This window comes from Ursus arctos, unplaced genomic scaffold, assembly GCF_023065955.2.
Source record: "Ursus arctos isolate Adak ecotype North America unplaced genomic scaffold, UrsArc2.0 scaffold_33, whole genome shotgun sequence".
NCBI lineage: Eukaryota > Metazoa > Chordata > Mammalia > Carnivora > Ursidae > Ursus > Ursus arctos.
The window spans coordinates 11405868-11422610 of record NW_026623019.1 but is presented as its reverse complement, the minus strand read 5'-3'; the positions used below and the strand labels follow the sequence as shown (position 1 = coordinate 11422610).

The following is a 16743-nucleotide window of genomic DNA, read 5'->3' as shown; positions in this document are numbered from 1 at the left end:
ACAGCCAGTGGTAGGGTCAGAAGAAGGACCGGGGTCCTTAACTTCCTGCCCTCCATATACTGTCTTTCTAAGGAATTCAAATCCCCAGTTGGAAGAGAGGCGTGATTCGAAGAGCTAACTAACCCTGAGCACAGCAGAAGTATGGAAACAGCCCCTTCCTTGTGTTTCTTGACTTTGAACTTAAAGGCTTGGGGAAAGTTGTTCTGTTATATGTGGCAAAAGTGTGTGTAGACACATGCTTCTTTGTGTGTACATGTATCCATCTGCAGCGTTAAATCCTAAGATGTGTGTAAATATAGCATTGTATATTATATAATACATAGCTTTATTGCATTTATTTAGCATGTCTCTATTTTATATACATGCATGTATGTATGTATTCAGACATGGCCCGGTCAGCTGTTGGGGTTGGCTCACGAAGAGTTTTATTTGCCTGAGGAACCAAGGTGCCTCCTGAGAAAGATTTCATCCTAATGAAACTTGCACCTCAATGTATCTGCTTGGCTGAAGGAGGGGCAGTTTGCATTTGAGAAGGACGAGGCTGGGTACTGCCTGGAGGGCTACTATTTGGAGTACTTCTGCCCTCTCTTCTTGCTCTCCATTCCTGAAGTTCTCCTCTCCCTCCAGTTACCAGATGGAGGGTGCTGGAAAAAAGGGTCTGCAAGCAGCTGCATCCAAACAGCAGAGGGTTACACCTCATGAGGGAGGGGCACAGCATCCCCCACAGGAGAGGGCCAGGGTAGACGTGGATGCAGGTGCACCGAAGAAGGGAAATTATTCGTTCTGTGAAAACTGGTTAAGCGCTGAACCAAAGAAACTATCTGCTTGTCCCTGGGCCTTTCAGCCAGATCAGCCCCACCCCCACCCCCACCCGCACCCTCAAAACCCTAGGCCTTAGCTGTTGATACTCAAGGAAGTCCCTTCCTCACCCAAGTTTGGAGCCAATTGAAAGTCACAGGAGTCCGGCAGAAGAAGACACAAGTACCATCTTCATTACAATTCTGTGGACCGAATGTGTGTCCCCAAAATTCACATGTTGAAACTCTAATCCCAGTGGGATGGTATTTGGAGATGAGGCCTTTGGGAGGGGATTAGATCATGAGGGTGGAGCCCTCGTGATGGATTGGTGCCTTTATAACAGACACGAGAGCACTCTCTGCTCTCCACCGGGTGAGAACACAGGGAGAAGACGGCCATCTGCCAACCAGGACAGGGGTCCCTCGTCAGAACCCAACCATGCCGGACCCTGCTCTTGGGCTTCCCAGCCTCCAGACCTGTAAGAAATAGATGCTTGTTGTTTAAGCTGCCCAGTTTATGATATTTTTGTTATAGCAGCCTGAACTGACTAAGACATGAGTCATAAGCCTGGGTGGGAAGATGTGGCTTAGGGGTGCGGCAGTAATGAGCTTTCTAATACTGAATTCCAGAATAGGGCAGACCTACCCACCCATGACGGGCAGCACTGAATGATTACAAGGCCCTCAACAAAGGAAGAGGCTGCCCTGTAGAGAGGATGCCTTAGCAGAGTGGAATGGGGGCTGTCTGCTGCCAGGTCAGTCCCCTCTCTCAGACTCCTCATCCTATTAAGTCACCAGTCCTCCCCGCGAGGCACAGAGCTGCTTCGTAAATAATGATCGCTTGGATGAATGAATGAATGAATGAATGAATGAATGAATGATTTGACTTTTCTTCTGAGTCAGAGTCAAAATGGTCAAACGTGGGTTAAAATTGTTAGAAAATGCTCCAAAATTCAAAATAATTAAAATATCCAGCCGTAGGGGAAATGTAAAGAAAATCAAGGTACATCCCCTTAATTGGAAAACTATGTAGCCCTAAAAAAAGCTCATGAATGAAAAATTTGTAAAAAGATAGAAAATGTTTTATAAAATTAAGCACAAAGCACCAACATATACAGAAATAAGCAAAAATCTTCAGATGTTTTTCTTTCTGCTTCATACAACTCTTCTATAGATTCCAAATAGTTTAGAATAAAGCGTGATACTTTTAGAGTTCAAAAGTTAATTTTTCTTTAAAAATTAGGTCATACATCTAGCTAGAAATTCTAGAAATCAAAGCAAAAGACGGAACTGGTATACCCACTTCGATATTTGCCTTGAAATAATGACTAGATAGGAAAAAAAAATGGATATAGCAAATCTCATTAACCCACCTCAAATGAAGTTCTGTTTCTAAAGTTGGTTTATATATTTATTCAGTTCACTTTATTTACTTATTTTTTAAAGATTTTATTTATTTGACAGAGATAGAGACGGCCAGCGAGAGAGGGAACACAAGCAGGGGGAGTGGGCGAGGAAGAAGCAGGCTCATAGCGGAGGAGCCTGATGTGGGGCTCGATCCCATAATGCTGGGATCACGCCCTGAGCCAAAGGCAGACGGTTAACCGCTGTGCCACCCAGGCGCCCCTATTCAGTTCACTTTAACATGACTCATTCTATCATGTAGAAGCTGAGACATATATTTTATAAATCACAAAGTGGCTCATAGGCCTGACTCTTCAGTAATGAAGAGAAGTAACCCTTATAAAGGTTGCTGTGGTAGCCAGCCTACAAGGTGACCTTCAGTGATCCCCACCCCTTCGTCTTCGTGCCCTTGTGGAATTCCCTCCCCTGAGCATAAGGTAGATTCAGGTTGACCAGTCTTTCTGGCTTGCCCAGCATTGAGGGGATTCCCAAGATGTGGGAATTTCAGTGTTAACATAGGAAATCTCCCCGGGCAAATGAGAATGAGCTGGTCACCCTCGCTGGATTTAGTGACTCACTTAAAAGAACGGAATACAGCAGAAGCGATGAGTTACCACTTCCACGATCATGTTCTAAAAGACTGGCTTCCGTGTGATGCTCTCTCTCACGCTCTCTTGGTTCACTTCTTCTAGGAGAAGCTGGCTGCCACGTCATGAGGCAGCCTTGCGGAGAGACGCATAGGTGTGAATTCAGAAACAGATTTGAGGCCTGCCAACAGCCACGTGAAGGCAAACAGAAGCAAATCTTCCCTTAGGCCCTCAGATGACGAGCGCCCCAGACTATGCCTGACTACAGCCTCCAGAGAGACTCAGAGCCAGAACCAACTTACAGAGAAACCGTAAGATAATAAATGTTAGTGGTTTTCAGCCACTGAACGTTGGGGAATTTGTTACACAGCACAGATAACAAATATAGTTGTGACAGCATTGGAAATCGACTCTAAGTTATAAGTTATTTTTGAGTCTAGAATATACTTCTTTAAAATGAGCTTTATCGAATATTTAAAAAGGGGGTGTGTGTGTACTTAGGTGGCTCAGTCAGTTAAGTGTCTGCCTTTAGCTCAGGTCATGATATCGGGGTTCTGGGGTCAAGCCCAGAATGGGGCTCCGAGCTCAGCAGGGAGTCTGTTTCTCCCTCTCCCTCTGTCCCTCTCCCCACTCTTGCTCTCTCTCTCTTTTTCTTTCTTTCTCACTCCCTCTCTCTCTCTTTCAAATAAATAGATAAAATCTTTAAAACAATAAAATTTAATTTAAATTTAAATGAGTTTTATCACACAAACCATAACTACTCTCCCCACCCACATTTATAGGAGTGCCCAAAAGCCTAGCATTGTCTTGTCCCACATCACCTCACCCCATTATAACCATTCAGACCAGGTCCCTGACTTCATGTAAGTAACAAACCAAGCACTTCCCAGGGGGAAGGAGTCCCTTACTTTTCCGGCTCTCCACAGCCGCAGCGTGGGGCCTGAGCTGGTGACCCCGGTGACTAAGTAGTACATCAGTTCATCACAATTTCACAGAATCGTAGAATCCAGGATTCCTAAGACGAGAAAGAGCCTGCTGGGATTTCTTTGATTATAAATTTAACGAAGGTGAAAATGGTGTGCCCCATTGGAGAGGGAATCCTTAATACCTTTTCCTTCCCCTCTAAAGAAAAGCTAACAGAGGCAAGAGCCATTGAGTTCTTTCACTTGTAACTTTGCGTCATGGAGATGTTCATCCTAGAGAAGTAGAGAAAGTCCTACAATAAACCCAGAACTCTTGTAAGCATCTCTGATCTTCAACAATTACCAGCTCAGGGCCAATTGTATCTCATCTGTCGCCTCCCCCCCCCCTTGCATATACTTAACCCCTACCCTGATCCTTCGGGTTATTTTGAAACAAATTTCAGACATTATATCATTTCATCCGTAAATACTTCAGTACCTATCTCTAAAAGATAAGAAGATGAGAACTTCTTTTAAAAAAAACATAATCCCAATGCCATTTAAAAAAAAAAAATTCTTCATGTCATCAACTATCCAGTCAGGGTCTTATTTCCCCCAGTCGTCTCAGGTTTTGTGAGTCTGTTTGTTTTATAGTGAGTTGGTTTGTCCAAGTCAGGATCCAAACAAGGTCTACACATTGCTTTTGGTTGCTACAGCTCTTAAATCTGTTTTAATTTATGGCTTCTCCCTCCCTCTGCCCACCACTCCCCATCTACCACGCCCTGCTTAGTCGCACATTTTGAGACCATCTTTCCAAGCTCTAGTAAACATGCTGCTTTCTGACGTCTGGTAGTGACTCATCTCTCCCAATAAACAAATGGCAACGTACCGGAGCCCCACTTTGAGAATCGCTTTTTGAGGTATGCTTGAACTTGGGTCTACTTTAAAAGTATCATAATTTATCAAAGAAAGACACTCTGATTACACGCCATACTGGAGGGATAGAAGTCAATTTCACACTACAGTTGATAGAAGTTTTTTAAAAAGTCACTATTAGGGGACGGTTCAGGAAAGTTAATAAATATTTTGCTCTGTTGACACTGCCCTGGGTTTCTCTTTTAAATAATAAATATATTAGCTGCATCATGGTGACGGTGGCCCTTCTTCCTAACCCTCCTTCAGTTTTTTTCTTATTTTCTCTCTAGGAAATGGGATAAAACTAATAACTTCACAGAAAAATTCTCCCAGAGGCCTTTTCCCGAGTACTGCCCAAGCTGAGGCATATCTGTAGAGGGTCGGTGTGAAGTGAAAACACAGCCAGTAACTGATACCTGCGAATTTATTTGGGTCATCATGATGCTGTTAACTGCGGGGTTCCGACAGGATTGCTGTGAAATCTCCTCCCAGGGCTGGCGTCACTCAGGACCCAGGAGAAAGCACATTCTCGGGCCCTGTTTACTCTTCAGATCGGCTCCCCCTGGGCTTGCACTTCACCTCTGCACTTACCACCTGACCAGACAGGGTCCGGGGCGGGGCAGGTGCTGTCAGGTTGGAGGTGTGAGCCTCATTACTGCGTTTCCTATGTTGCCTGCCCGGGATTTGTCCGGCACTGGAACAGGCGAGAGTTCAAAGCAGATGGCACCTTTTCATGACTTGAGTCAATTAAGGAGGGAGTCCAAGCCCAAGCCGGCCTGGAAGACCAGGCTGCCAGAAGGGCCTTGGAACAGCAGCTGGAATAAAACTAATGAAAACAACCACGAGCAATTTGTGAAAATGTCATGGCCAGCACAAACACCCTGACCCTCGTAAACCTCGAGGTGAACTTGGAGAGGCTGGCCCACCCTGCCTTCGGGATGGCAAAGGGGGAAGGAGGCTGATGGCTCCTCGCCAATATGCGGGTCTTTCCAAATCCCCCTCAGGCCTGGCTCTGTTGCCCGAGCGCCTCTCCTGAGGTGGCTCAGCCTAGCGGATCAAACATCTGGGCCCTCCACTCTTCCCTCTAGGTAGACCCTCTTTCCACACAAAACTCCCTCTGTGACAAATGGACATGTATCTACCAGAATGGGCTGAAGCCTGAGAGCCTAAGAGCCAGTTGAAGAAAGCCGCTCTAGAAAGGGCGATGGATACATAGCTCCTCAAGCCTATAGAGACACCCAGAACTTAAATAAGTAAATGTGAAGAGTCCAGGCACAACAACTCATCCTTTCTTCTCCTCCTTCCCTCCCTGTAAATGGTTTGGGGTGTACTCACCACTGTTGACACAAGAGCAAATGCCTCTGTCAAGATAAATGGACTTTCTGTAAACTCACAGCTGTATAAGCTACAAAAAGTTACAGAAATGATTAATTGAGGAAGACGGCAGCTCAGCTTATATAGACGCAAAGGGCAGCCCAGATCACAGTCCTGTTCCTACTGTAGGGACTGAACCAAAGGACCACTCCAGGAACACCCCCCCCACCACCAAAGTCAATCAGACTAAGATGAGGAGAAACTAATCTAAATTGGAAAAGGGAAAATAAGAACAATGGGCTTCTGTTATTTGTTTTATTTATTTAATTAATTTGCAAATGTGTGGTTTCTTTTCAAGTGTTTTCATGAGGATGTGGTTCTCCTGGGGGACAGGGGTATTGAGGAGGAGGGGAGAGTGTCCGAACAAGAGAAGGTGACTGATAGGGACTGTGAAGGGGCTTCCTTCCGGGGTGCTGGCAGTGGTGCCCACATTTCCAGCCCAGCATCGTGGTCACACTGAGGTTTGCTCTGGGATCCATCCCAGGCTTGTACATTTCTATTTTGGTTGTACATTTCGGTATGTGGGTAATGGTTCACCTTTATGTCTGCGTATTTGTTTTCAAGATTAATAGTCCTAAATAATACACAGTTCTTAAAAGAGTTTTGCCAAAGTTTATTTTTAAGTACTTTCCTCTGAGGGGTGCCTCTAAGAACTCCCTGTCCCTTAACGTGTGTCACTCAGCCACCTGTTTCCAAGTTATCTGGAATGACTGTTAGAGGAGCAGAGAGCATGATGCCACCAGCCCAACAGATACAGACTTGGAGAAGGGGCCCAGGTGGGGGGAGTCGCATCTCCGGAGTCCCTTGACCTAGCCAGAAAACCAAGAATGATTCTTCTCACCTCTCTTTCACCTACTGGCCACATCCAGACTCAAGATGACCTGGCCTCTCAATTACTGCCTTCGTCCCCGCTGACCTCCTAATAGGTCCCCCAGCTCCATTCTTACCCTCCGCCCACTCGTCCTCCATGTTTTCTCTAGGACAAGGTTTCTTAAACACAAATGTGACTATTTAGCGAGAGACTCCACTTGCTAAAGCCCTTATACACACACACACACACACACACACACACACACACAGCACAGCTCCCTAGCTAGGTCTGAAACTGTACCTCTCCAACCGCATCTCCCCTGTGTGTACCTATTGCCCTTCATGCCTCCAACCTGCTCTCTGTTCCCAAAGGCACCATGCTCTTAAATACCTTCTTGTCTTTGCTAATTTTGTCTCCTCTGCCTAGAAGGCCTGTCTACTTCTTTCTTCTCCTAGCAAAGTCCTACTTAAATGTTACCTCCTCTGCCTTCCTCTCCTGCTGCCCGAGACCCTGTGAGCTCCTCCCCCGCTGTGCTGTCACCACTAGAATGATACATGATATCTCTTCCTCGGGACAACTTCTTTACCAGATTATAAACACCTAAAGAAGGGACGGTGCCCTGTTTATCTTTGAATTCCTAAAGCCTTGCTCAGTATCAGACCCGTAGGAGGTACTCCCTGCACTGAATTTAATTGACCCTAACAACAGCCCAATAAAGCCTATTACTTGGCTCCTCAGCGTCGGCTCTCTTACCAAAACTGTTCTCTTTTGGTTCTTTTCCAGTCGTGGTGAACCCTCGATCATTTCTGACCCACGAGATGCTACTGCTTGCAGCCTTGCCTTGCAGAGCCTCCTGTCCGGGGCCAGGCTGGAGCCCGTGCGGCCAACGTGGTGCCAGCTACGGTAACTGTTACGTGCCTCTCCTGCCAACAGCGGCCACGACCCAGGGCAAGGTGAGCACGGTCACTGGAAAATGCTCAGTCTTTGCCAGTTGATGGAACCTTCTTTGGTCACCTTCCGAAGTAGGAGGCAGCAGGTAGAATTACCCTCACCTGGAACTGAGATGTCTGGTAGGATACCTTCCTCCCTCCCAACCAAACCGCCTTCTTTTCCACATTCCCTTGCGATCTAGACTTCTGTGTCTCCTCCCTAGATCTCACCTTCTTGGAGGTTGCTTTTCCAGCCTAAGAGGGCAAAGAATCATCTCGGAATGCTCTGAGTTCTGTGGGCAGTTGCACTGCTCAGCAGGGGGTGGGGGAGTTGAGGGGCCGTAACTGAAAACAGGTTCCATGTGACACGCACTGGGTCCATAAAGCATTATATTAAAAAAATTAAGATAATGGAGAACATTTAGAATTGCAGCATGTCTGCATCAAAAATGACAATAGGTAAGTGCCAAGGTGTCATAGAAGCAACTTAGAGATCAACAAGCCCACACTCCCATTTTACAGACAGGAAACTGAGGCCAAGAGATGGGGCGTGGCTTGCCCAAGGTCACACAGCTGGCTCACACTGAGCTGAGCCTGCTCCAGTCGGGGCTTTTTCCAGCTTCCATACTTAAGCTCAAGGACTTACTGGCAAAAACAGAGTCCAGGGGTTCCCAGCACCTCCTCCCAGCTCAATAGCTTTTAAGGGGTTGCTTTTCTCATCCCGTGGCCTATTTATTTCAAGTGTTCGTCTGTCCCTTCAGCAGCTGCAGAGCGTGCGTGCGTCCTGCCCCGCGCACTGGGAGTGGTTCCACGTAAGCCATGGCTTCTAAACCTGCACCAGACTACCTGGAGTGAGTTTTTAAAATACAGAATCCTGGTCCTCGTTCTGGTGTTTTCCATTTCAGGAGGATGGGCCTCAGAAAGCTGTAGACTTGAACTCCTTCACGAGTTCTCCTGTAAGGCAAAATTTCAGGACCATTAAGCCAGCTGCCCTTTCTAGGTCCTTTCTAACCTGGAGATTCTGTGCTTATGTATAATATGAACTCCCTCACCTCTGATTCACTGGCAATCCATCATTCCTAATTTAAAAAAAAAAAAAAAAAGATACAATCAGAAGCATGGGTGTGTTATCTAGACTCCTGGCAAGAAAACCGGCATCCAGAGAGAATGCGAAAGTCACTCAAGGTCACCAACAGACTGCCTGCATCAGTAGGGGAGCCCAGGACTTTGAACTCGCTGACCACAAGGTGCTGCTGTCCTATAGAATAAGCAGCAGAAAGGAGACCTGTGACCCTGAATGACTCAGCCATTGCCCTGCAAGGTGAAGGTCGATTAATGCCTGCACATCATCTCTTCACCCATGACATGAGAGCGATAATGTTTGCCTCCCTTTCAGGTGACAGAGCTGCTTAGAAAACACTGAAAGTATAAAAGTGTTAAGAGAAGACGTGCTGCCTTTTCAAAATAACTCAGATATGATATTTCCTCTTAGGTGGTTGCGTTGAGTAAAACTTCCATCAAGATCCACATGGTAATGGGAACTATGAGAATCCTGGCATCTTAAACCCCTGTTCATATAACTTGGTCTGAATGGGTGGCCTCACTCAGTGTGGATAGTTCAATTTATAATTTATTGAAGTCAGCCTAACGCCAAGATCCGACTTTCTCAGGGCAGTTGATTTCTTTTAGTCTCTAGGCAAATCCCAAGCCCTGTTATAGACCTCGCAACAGGCAAGATGCCTCTATGGGAGAAGTCACAAACCTTTTCAACTATGAACACCAGACTCAAGAAGCTGGAAACTAAGAGCTGGCTGAAGACAGCTGCTCAGTGAGGTCCCTATAATCATTGCAGACCCCTTGGAAAATGCTTACGTTGGCTTTCTACACTGTATTTGCCCCAACTCCTGCTAATCTATGAGCTGCTAGAAACAGACTCGTTTAGTAGAATGCCTTAGAACTGAGAGCTTAAGAAAGCCTTGAATAAAATTTAACTTGGATGTGTGGGATTTCAACGGCCACGATCTCCTGAGATTTAAGATCTGATAATGCTGAAATTGTTGTTGCAATTTACTATACTCTTCCACTTCCGTGCATGTAAAGCTCACGCTTAGAGCTCCCTACCAGTTTTCCATTGGTCTGTGGGACGAAAAGCCCTCACTGATCTTCACATACATTAGTGGGAAGCCACAGAGAGAACAAGTATGTGGAAATACAGGGGAAAGAGAGAGAGATCAGAAAAAATGGAGCACTGGGACAGAGCAGAGAGAGCAAAATGGACACACTGTGAAACAATAAAGTCATGTATGGAAACCAGAGAAGCAAAGGCAAAAACAGAGCAGGAGGAGGAAGGGGAAGAGAGGGGAGAATAAGATACATATATTTCAAGGAATGCGTATGCCAGGTAGATGGTAAATGCAAGAAACAGTTCTCTATTCCTGGCTGTTTTAAGTTGAGGCAGTAGGATTAGAGGGCTGACGGTTTTACTGGGTGCGAGGAAGAAGAAAGTCATGTGCCTATCATGTGCTAACTGCCCAACGCAGCCCTGGACCAAGGAAGCTGCAGCTGACAGACTAGAATCGGCGTGGCGACATGACTGGTTTCCAAGTCCACAGGGAGTATAGGCCATGGTGTTACCTTGAGGAATAAGAGAGAATTTCCAGTGGTCTAAACAAATGAGGATCTTTCCACAGAGTGGACTGGAAACTTGAAGGGAATCCATGCTCAGGTTTGCCACCCACACCAAATGAAGGCCTTCTGGGCTGGTGTGCAGACAAGGTCCTGAGGGTGAGAAAATCAGACCACATGCTTGGGCTCTCTGCAGAGCCTAAGTCTCCAGGAGAGATCGTTTTGTCATTACACATAGCATATACCGAATGATCAGTAAAGGGTAGCTAATATTCTTCCAGAATATTGTTTTCTTTTCTTTTTTTTTTTTTTTTTTTAAGATTTTTTATTTATTTATAGACAGCCAGCGAGAGAGGGAACACAGGCAGGGGGAGTGGGAGAGGAAGAGGCAGGCTCCCAGCAGAGGAGCCCGATGTGGGACTCGATCCCAGAACGCCGGGATCACACCCTGAGCCAAAGGCAGACGCCTAACGACTGCGCTACCCAGGCGTCCCCAGAATATTGTTTTCTGCACTGACTTCTGCTTGGGTTTCTCATCACCTCTGCCATCATTGTGTGCTCCCCAGTGTTCTCAGGCTTCTCTCACACAAAAAGGGTTCCTTCTGATCTTACCAGAGGGACTTACCAGTGTCCATCCATTCATTCCTCATTCATCTTTCTTTTATGCATTAGCAACTTTTCACCATAACACCTTTTGAAAGTCATACCACTGGTGACTTCTTTCTCTTATATATATAGTAACTTATATATATAGTGACTTCTTTCTCTTATATGTATAGTAACTCTTTTACTCAAAAACTCACTAAATAAATAACGAACAAGCAATACTATTTCTTCATTAGGGTTTCAAACAAAGACCATTCACCAGTTTTCTTGACACGACAGTTTATTGTAGGGAATACTATTTGGAACAAATTTGAATTGTAAGCCATGTTTGTATGAACCCAAAACATGTGCCCCACGAGAGGACTGAGGAATGGCAGCATCTATGACTCTGTGACCTATTGTGTGCACGCACTATTTCCATATATTTCCAAACACACGCATGTTTAACTTTTATTTTACCCTGGAAATATTTTTCTGGGCCGTAATTTTATTTTTAACCCAGTGTGAATGCAGAAGTCACCAAAAGGTTAAAAAAAAGATAAGTACAAGAAAGTTTTAGTACATTACCTTTTCTGTAGAAACTATATCGATTGAACTTTCAAATTGTGCTTATTCTTTTTCTTTTTAATTAAGTCATCTCTGCACCCAACGTGGAGCTCAAACTCAAGACCCCGAGATCAAGAGTTGCGTGCTTTACCTACTGAGCCATCCAGGTGCCCCAAACTTGCTTATTCTTTAACTTAATTTGTTGCCATTGTTCCATTGATATATTGTTCTATCTGTGAAAATTGTTTGGTGTCTTGGGATGGGATACAACACAATTTTTCCCACTAAAATGAATAGAGGTTTTTAATTTTTTTTTTCTACATAACAGCTTTTCACTTAGTAGCAGAATTTTTAGTCCATTTAAAGTCACTTAGTCGAAGATGAGTATACTATGTTCAGGGCACCCTAGGAGGCACTAGAAAGCCCAAGATGAATTGAACCCAGATCATGCCTTCAGCTCGTAATCTAATAAGAGGCACTGATGGGTAAATGGGCAATTTAGCAGTAGCAGTGAGATGAACACTCTAGAGAAGGTTCAGGGAGTTTAGCGCAACCAGGAGAGGGGAAATCTCTCAGTGGACTTAGGATTTCAAGGTGGGAGACCATTCAGGGCTTTTGTTTCATCCTTCCGTCTTGAGCAAAGCAAAGGTACTTGTATCTTATCCCCTTAGTAATTTGCAAGTTTGGTTGTTAATCTGTCATAAAGTAATTCAAGGGGGGGGAAGTCCTCCAGCCCTCTGCTGGACAGCTCCAGGGACACCTTGAACTCAAATCACCCAAAGGCCAACTTTGTCTTGGCCACAGGCTTGTGTCCTACAGTTGTCCGATCCAGAAACTGAAGAGACATGCCCAGCCCCTTCCTTGCCCTGTTCCACCTGATCTGATTCCCAAGCCCTGTCCATTTTTCATCCTCAACTTTTCAGAATCTGCCTACTTCTCTCCATCCCTTTACCCCCATCCTATTCCAAGCCACTTCCTTTCTTCCCCAGGCTCTTCTTTCCCTTCCTCTAAGCTCAGCTCCCCTCCATTCATTGCTCAGAATGTAGACAGAGTGGTATTCCTAAAGTACAAATCTATGTCTCTTTCCAGGCTTAAGACCTGAAGGGCTTACCATTGCCCTTATGATCAAGGCCTTCTGGATATTCAGAGCCCATGAAGATGTGACTCAAGCCTTCTTTCCCAGCAACAGCTCTTCCCCCTGGGGCCTCCCCAGGCTGCACTTCTTTGTTTCTTATAGGAACCTAATCTCTCACCTCTGGACTTTGTACTTGCTATTCCCCTTCCTAGAACATCCCCCCACCCATTTCCCTTCCTTCCTTACTGAACTCCCCCTCAGCTTTGTTCTCAGTCCCTCCCTGATGCTCTGACAAGGTGAGGGACCCCTGTTATGTTATATTTTGCAGCACCCTCTAATACCCCTGTCCCAGCGCTAATCACACTGTATTGCAACTGATTAGTTTCCTTCCTTTTTAGACTGTAGGACCCGGAAGGCAGGGGTCATGGGTGTTCTAGTCAGCATTATATCCCTACTGCCAAGTCCAGTGCTGGCATATAGAGGAGGCCCAATCTATTGAAGAATGAATGAATGAATGAATGAATGAATGAATGAATGAATTGCTTCCTTTATAAGTAACTGCAGAAAGTTACCTATGGGCTTTAACTCAGGAGATAGATCGTCAAGAAGGACTTTTTCGACGATGGTGGTAGGCATAGGGTAGGTATATCTGAAAGTGCCTTATCCCACATCAGCTCTTCTTGGTCCTTAAAGGCCTGGAACACAGGTCTGGGCTCCCTATGAGGTGCCTCTTCTTCCTCTCTGGGTCACCCCCTACCTCCCCGGTGACAGGGCCACACTCTGATCCTTGCTGTAATGTAACTACCCTCCCCAAATCTCAAGACCCTTCTCTGAACATCTCCCATTCCCTTCGTGTTGGTGGGTTCTTCAGAGCCAATGTGAGGACTGGTGTCTGCTTCCAGGAGCAGGTCTAGAAGCCCAACCCCCAAGTGCTGTTGAGTGACCCACCATTTCCTCTACAACAGTTATAGAAAGAGCAATAAAAGATAAATTTAATGATAGACCAGATATACAAAAGCAAAGCAATAATATATGAATTTTGAGACAACCAGTATACTCCCCAGTCAGATCCGTTTTCTCCTTTAGGGGTGAGGGGGGAGATTACACATTGGAGCACAGGGAGTGTTTCTAGTCAGACTCCCTGTCACGGAAGAGCAGAGAACCAACTTGTTGACTTCTCTGCTCTTGTGTTTGCTACTGCTGGAGACTGTTTAGGGGAACTCTTAAGAACTTCCCTATCGGCACCATAATGAATTTGTGGTTTCCCAGGCAACTCCCTACACTGGCAAGTAATTCAAACTGGCATAAACTTTGTGAAGAGCAATTTGGCAACAGAGCAGCCCTGGCATTTTCCTCTCAGCTCCATTCTTGTCCCTCCGTGCTCTGCTCGGCAGGACCAACCACATAATTTGCAGGGCTGGTGCAAAATAAAAATGCAAGACCCCTTGCTCAGAAAGTATTACAAATTTCAAGACAGTGACAGCAGGGGCTTCTCTAAGGACGGGGCTCCGTACAACTGCACAGATCCAATGTCCTTGATACTGGCCCTGCTTCTCTGTCTCAGTGGGAGCTGGATCTTGCAAATGACTTTCCCAGATGTCTTTGCCATCTTGCTTCTGCTTAGGTTCAGTCAATGGAAGGCATGGGTGGGATGGGAGGGGTGGGAGGGGCCACTGGAAGGCATGAAGGAAAAAAGCATTTGTATCCTTTTCTGCTTCCTTCTACCCATTGACCCACTTATTCAACTTCTAAGGTTTATACTAGGGAATAATCAAGGAGTCGGAAAAGATCTAGCCAAAATACTGTTTATTACAGTCTTTTCTGTGATAGCAGGACACTGGAAATAACCTAATTCCTAAATATCCAACAATGCACCCATTAACAATAAGAAGATAAGGGCAAATATTAATGGAACAGAATATAATATAAAATCCAGAAATGGATTCAGATATGAACAGAAATTTAGTATATGACTAAAGTGGTATCTCAAATCAGTATATAGCAAGACTTGACTTATAGATGTCAAGAAAGGCAGTGACAGGCCCATATCCCTCATGAACATAATATAAAATTCCTTAACCAAGTATTAGCAAAGAGAATCAAGCAATATATAAAAAGGATAGTAAGTCATGACCAAGTGGGGTTTACTCCAGACATGCAAGGTTGACTTCAGGGTCAAAAATAAATTCATATAATTCACTACATTAACAGAATAAAGGCAAAAAAAAAAAGCATACGATCATCCCCATAGATACGGAAAAAGCACTTGTCAAAATTCATGATAAAAACTCTCACCACACTAGGAATAGAAGGGGACTTTCTAAATGTGATAAAGGGCATCTAGAACCTACAGCTAACATCATACTTAATGGTTACGGTTTCCTAGGCAACTCCAAGCACGGCAGAGCGGTTCGAATTGGCATCAACTTTGTGGAGAGTAATTGGCAATGCAGAGCCAGCCCATCCTTAACCTGTTTGCTCACATGTAAGGTCAAGAACAAGGCAAAGAAGCCCACTCTCCCTACTTTAGCCAACATTTCGCTAGAGGTTTTGGTAAGTACAATGAGGTTAAAAAAAAAAAAGAAGAAGAAGAAGAAAAGGCATAAAGCACAGAAAAGAAGAAAAACTGTATTTTGAGATGACATGACTATACACGTAAAAAAAAATCAACATGTGGGACCGGAAGAACTGAATATCCCTTGGAAAAAAATTAAATGGGGTACACACTCCACAAATGACACCCGAAAAAAATGTTTACTAGCTCAATAAGATCATAAAGGCATGAGAGGAGGCCATGGGACATTTATTGCATAATAAGAATACGGAAGCCCTTTCTAATTATGAAATAACATCTAGAAGGATGGAAAACTGAAAAATACAACAATAACATAAAAACTGCACGGCACAAATACAGTAAGTAAAGTTATAAAGCAAGTGACAGGTTGAGGAAAATATTTGTGATCCATACTCACGGATAGAAGGCTAATGTCCTGATACAGAAAGACTCTGTGGGAAAAAGCCTATGGTCTGAAAGAAAAGGGGTAATAGTTATGGATAAAAAAAGAAATATCAAAAGCTCTCAATCATGTGAAAAGATACTCAACCTCACCTATAATGAGAGGTTGAAAATTGAAAGCACCATTTTTATCAATCACATCAGCAAAGATGGAAAATGTTTTTAACCAACTCGTTGATGATGATGGGGTAACAAGCCTTTCTGTGTACTTACAAGGAGGCATCTATAAACCTATACAAAGCCTGCGGAAAGCAATTTGACATCTCTCAGAATTACAAACGCAGGTATCTCTTAATGGGGCATTTCATTTCAAGAACTTGATCCTACAGCCGCATTGCCCCAGTGTGAAAGAAGGTTATTTATGGTAATATTTTTTGAAATTCCAGAAGACTCAAAGTCACCTAAGTGCTGAGCAGCAGGGACTTGTTAAATAAATTAAGGTACATTTATATCAGAATCCTTTTTCTTTTTTTTTTAAGATTTTATTTATTTGTCAGAGAGCACAAGCGGGGCAGGGGCCAGGCAGAGAAGCAGGCTCCCTGCTGAACGAGGAGGAGGAACTCATCACGGGGTTCAATCCCAAGATCCTGGGATCATGATCATGACCTGAGCCAAAGGCAGATGCTTAACTGACTGAGCCACCCAGGGGTCCCTTATAACAGAATTCTATGGCAGCCCTTAAACATGAGGAAACTATATATATTGGTCTGTAGTGATCCGCAAGATATATTATTATGTTAATAAAGTAAGGTGCGGGGGCTGGATGGTGCCTTCGGGTGAGCCTCACACTCTTGGTTTCTGCTCAGGTCGTGATCTCAGGGTGGTGAGAGGGACCCCCACCTTGGGCTCCATGCTCAGTGCAGCCTGCTTGAGATTCTCTCTCTCTCTCTCTCCCTCTGTCCCTCCTGCTCGTGCTCTCACACTCTCCCTCTCTAAAATAAATAAATCTTTAAAGAAAAATAAAGTAAGCTACAGAGCTCTGTTACGATATGAACCATTTGTGTACAATGTGAGCAAGGTATATGTATTTGCTTGGATATACATAAAATATCTCAGGAAGGATTTACCCCCAAAAAGGGGCAAGGGGGGTGTAATATTTGGTTGCTTCTGAAAAAGGTAACGGGAAAAGGGACAGGGTTGGGAAAGAGAGTTTTCA

At 44.6% G+C, this 16743-nt stretch overlaps 1 long non-coding RNA gene across 1 annotated transcript; it reads left to right on the top strand.

Annotated features, from left to right (window-relative positions):
* Nucleotides 1-1163: 1163 nt before the first annotated feature.
* Nucleotides 1164-16038, top strand: LOC113270211 (uncharacterized). The gene is made up of 5 exons (XR_008956822.1): nucleotides 1164-1276; nucleotides 2894-3099; nucleotides 7574-7743; nucleotides 11584-11663; nucleotides 14958-16038. It is a non-coding gene; the product is annotated as an uncharacterized LOC113270211 (long non-coding RNA).
* Nucleotides 16039-16743: the final 705 nt, after the last annotated feature.